The sequence below is a fragment of the Sinocyclocheilus rhinocerous genome, unplaced genomic scaffold, assembly GCF_001515625.1.
Source record: "Sinocyclocheilus rhinocerous isolate Xijiao unplaced genomic scaffold, SAMN03320098_v1.1 scaffold914, whole genome shotgun sequence".
Classification (NCBI taxonomy): domain Eukaryota; kingdom Metazoa; phylum Chordata; class Actinopteri; order Cypriniformes; family Cyprinidae; genus Sinocyclocheilus; species Sinocyclocheilus rhinocerous.
The window spans coordinates 74,733-79,857 of record NW_015629521.1 but is presented as its reverse complement, the minus strand read 5'-3'; positions in this window follow the sequence as shown (position 1 = coordinate 79,857).

The window sequence follows — 5,125 nt, the reverse complement described above, 5'->3', positions numbered from 1 at the left end:
CTCTCTTGGCAGGCCTTCCAGCCAGTTCTATCAAACCTTTACAATTAATCCAGAACGCGGCAACAAGATTAATTTTTAACGAGCCGAAAAGAATGCACACCACACCTCTGTTTATCAGTTTGCACTTGCTACCAATAGCTGCTTGCATAAAATTCAAGGCATTAATGTTAGCCTACAAAACCACCACTGGCTCTGCACCCATTTACCTAAATTCATTACTTCAGACTTATGTGCCCTCTAGAAGCTTGCATTCTGCAAGTGAACGGCGCTTTATTGTGCCATCCCAAAGAGGTAAAAAAATCACTTTCTCTGACTTTTACATTAATTGTTCCCTCCTGGTGGAATGACTTGCCCAACTCAATCCGAGCAGCTGAGTCCTTAGCCATCTTCAAGAATCGGCTAAAAAGACATCTCTTCCATCTTTATTTGACCCTCTAACTCTAGCACTTTCTATTCTAATTATATTCTTTATTTTAAAAAAAACTTGATCCTTTTTGACTTGCACTCTATTTATTTACTAACTGCTTGTTTTCTTTATAAAAAAAATAAATAAAAAATAACACTTGCTTCTCTAATCTTTTTGCATTCTATCTATTTTTCTTTTTATTTATTATACAATTATAATTCTGACTTTCTGACTTCTGACTTCTGATTAACAAAAGCAAAAAAGGCCTCTAACACTAGCTTGCTCTATTCTTTTTCTATTCTATCTGTTTTCTTTTTATTTATTATATGATTAAAAAAAAACCTTGCTACGTGTACTGCATTAAGCTAACTGAGACTTGTTATATCACTTGTATATGATTGCTCTTTTGTTGATTTTGATTGCTTCCATTGTCCTCATTTGTAAGTCACTTTGGATAAAAGAGTCTGCTAAATGTCTAAATGAACATAAAACAACAAAATCAAGTGAAAGAACAGGAATGTATTAGCATTGTTCCAAAACATGTCAGAAAGAATTCTCTTTTCCTGAAACAATAGACAGCTCAGGCTCTGACAGGACGTAAGATGTACTTGGTGTAGCTTTAAAGAGCTGAGATCAAATCCATTCCCCTGTGAGTGCTGAGGTTAATTGCCTTCTGGAGCAGCCACTGAGAGATTAAGTGCTTTTAAACAGCTGTAAACAAATTACCTTCAATATACAGTCACAAGCTGGCTACTCTGAGCACAGTTTGCACTTGCGGTGTCAGCACAGCTTATGTCATTGTGAGTCTGTAGCCTATAGAAAATATATAGGATTATGGTCTGCAAGATTTTTTTTTACGCTTTTGAAAGAAGTGTATTGTGCTCACTAAGGCTGCATTATGTGAAAAACAGCAGTATTGCAGCAATGTTGTGAAATATTTACATTTAATATATATTTAAAGTATTTAAATTTAAAATGCATTTTTTATTTCTGAATATATTTTAAAATGTAATTTATTCCTGTGATGCAAAGCTGAATATTCAGCAGTCATTACTCCAGTATTCAGTGTCACATGATCTTTCAGAAATCATTTTAATATGCTGATATGCTGCCCAGGAAACATTTATTATTGTTGAAAAATTGTGCTCCTTAATCTTTACAAATCAAGATGATTTGATTTCCCTTCAGGATTCTTTGATGAATAGAAATTTCAAAACAACAGCACTTATTTTACATAAAAATGTGCTACAAAAGGTAACAGCATACAGTAATTCACATTTGATCAGTTTAGTGTTAAATAAAACCAAACTATTTTGTAAACAACGATAATAATAATAATAATAATATAACTAAATAATAAAACGTTTTGTACATCTTTATTTATCTGAAAAAAAAAAAAAAATCTAATTAATCTATCAAAGCCAACAGATAGTAATGCTGTACTGTTTGTGCTTTAGCACCCCAGTATAGATGCTTCTATGTGTGCTTAGGAAATAGTTTCCATCTACTTTTCTTGTTATAGGTTATTATAATATAATTCTGTAAAAAGGAAAATATACTTGAGGCAACCATTTGTGGTTCCTCAGACCGTCACAATAGCACCATTTCAAAAAGGTGGAATCCATAAGTTCCTTCAAGAACTCTTAAGATCAGAACTCTAATAATCATGTTGGCTGAGCGCCACAAAACATCAGTGTGAATATTCTGAACAATTCTAAATGTATTAAAAACTGTTGATCCACAACATTAAAGGGGTCATGACATGAGAAATCAAATTTGCCCAGATCATGTCAGAGGATTTTATGCCTTTTTTTTGTTTTTTTGCAGCATTCTCATTTGTAAGTGAGGCAAAGTGTAATGGAGAGTTTGCAAAGAAATCTTTGTTGAAAGATGAAGCTGTACTAGATCTGACTGCTGTTGCATCACAAACTGTAAGTAAATGATTTCATGATTTGTCTGTAAATAATTTTATATGGATTATGCAGTCAGAACACTCACACACAGTGCACTGACGTTAATCATAACAGTGGCTGATTACTGACAAGCCTTAAAGGTCCCCTGAAATGCAGCGTTACTCTATGTGTTGACGTCATTTTAACTGAAACAGGAAGACAGGGCGGGACATATCAAGCAGCCCCGCCCCTTTTTAAAATAGCCAATAGCGCTCGTTTATATCACAGCTTGGGCTAGAGCCGTTCAGAGCCGTTGAGCTCCGTAAAGCCGCATTTGACAGGGTATGCCAGCCACAATCTCATCCATATTGCTATAAAATATAGCATTCTGTGTAGAATTCAAATAGCTCCGATACATTTTGTGGTCTGCGCCGACTCGCGCATGTGATCCGCTCCGTGCTATCGTGTCTCTGGACCGGAGCAGAGTGTGTGTGCGGTGCGGTGGTTAGCATGACACAGCACGAAACCAGACTTCTTTTTTTCCTCAATGGAAAGCATATTTACACTGTTTGAATCGTTCCCTGTCCACTATATAGTGCACTACGTGCCATGAGAAGCTGAAGTACGATGTGACGTCAAAAAAATCGTTGAGCCGTTTTGGCGGAAGTGACGAACTGCAAGCTTTGAATGCTTATATCTTCTAAATGCGAATTTTGTCACTGTTTTGGAGCACACTGCCTTATAAATAACCTTAAGACTAACGTATTGATACTAACACCCAAACAACTTTAATTTTGATTTCATGGGGACTTTAAAGGTCCTGCACCTATAAAAAAAACAGATAATTTTTAGACATAGGGTCAAAATGAGGGTTGAAAATAAGAATTTTTCCACATATTTGTTTTTTTAAGAACAAAAAAAAATTCTTAACATTATAAGTGAACCTCGAGAAACATATTATAGTAATTATGAAAAAAATCCATGTCATGGCCCCTTTAAAACTGCCCGCCTAATATAGTGTGGGTCCCCCTCGTGCTGCAGCTCTGATGCATTGAGGCATGGACTCCACGAGAGCTCGGAACGTGTCCTGTAGTATCTAGCACTGAAATATTAACAGCAGATCCTTTCATTCCTGCAAGTTGTGAGGTAGGGCCTCCATGTTGGTCCAGCAAACCCCATAGATGCTCAATTGGAGTGAGACCTGGCGAGTTTGGAAGCCAAGGCAACACCTTGAACTCTTTGTCATGTTCCCCAAACCATTCTTGAACAATTTTTGCAGTGTGGCAGTGTGCATTATCCTGCTGAAAGAGGCTACTGCAACAATCTTTAGGTAGATGGTACAGTATGTGTCAAAGTAACATCTACATAAATGCCAGGATCCAAGGTTTCCCAGGAGAATATTAGCCAGAGCATAAAACTGCCTTCTTCTCATCCTGCTGCCATCTTCCCCAGATAAATGATGGCAACTTTCTTCCATTGCTCCATGGTCCAGTTCTGACACTCACATGCCCATTGTAAGCAATTTCGGCGGTGGACAGGGGTCATCATGGGCACTCTGGCAGGTCTGCACCTTTTACGCAACAAACTGTGATGCACGGTGTAATGCTAGTTCACCACTTGCACCAATCTCATACAGGTTTGGAACGACATGAGGGTGAGTAAATGATGACAGAATTTTCATTTTTGGGTGAACTATCCCTTTAAGGGACATACATACTTGCTAATTTAGTTGCTATAGCATAAAATGTAAAATTACTCAAAGAGGCACTACTGGGGTAAGAAGCCTCCCTTTTACGGATTTCATAAATTACTTTTGATAAAATTTTTATTAATAGCTATTTACATATTTTTAATGTTTCATTAATGTAAAATATTAAATCAACTATTCTATTTAAAATAGTATTTTGACAATTCAGTTGAATAACTGAATACGTAATGACAGACAGAGCAGTCTCAAAGTAAAAGAGATTCATCTGAAAAGTAAATGCATTCTTGTATGCAGGCATATGAATATTTATCTATTTAATTGCCCATATTTTAATTCAAGATATGTCATAATAGCAACACTATGAATAACAATATGAATATGTTGTTATAATAATAACAACACTATTATTTGATCTTTTGACCTAAAAATAAAAACTGTAATTGTTACTCCGCAAATCTAAAAACACTGATGTGTCCACAAATCCCTTTTTAACAAACAGACACAAAATTTTGATATTCAACATAATACTATTTTCAACTAATGTCATGGATCACTATTTGCTCAGTATTACTGGAGTTGTTTTCAATATGCATAAAACTCCTGGGAACTGAATATTTAATCATAAATATATTTTAAAGAAACGACACAAATACAAAATGTATGTATTTATGTATGTATGCATGTATGTATGTCTAAATAGAAGGAAATCACATCTGAGCACAGCACGCAGTTAGGGATGAAAAATTCACTTTCAATAGTTAAATGCTTATATTAGTATATGTTAGATATTTCATAACCCCCCCCCCGCAAAAAAAAACAAAAAAAACAAAAGCATATTCATATAAACATATTCACTCTGCTGGGATATGAGTTTTGGATGTCAAAAAACACTCAAATATGTTAATGAATATTAATACTACAAAAAGGAGTCAACTATTTTTACTGGTGATGTGTTATTTACAAAAGATAACGAGCATTTTATACTGGCCTTGTGTGTAAACTTCACAGCGGCACTAGTAAGGCCACAGTGCCCCCTGTAGGCTGATATCAGTTAATGATTCAACACTCAAATGAATTCATTATTCCTGTCACATCCTCTTGGAGCCGTACTACTTCACA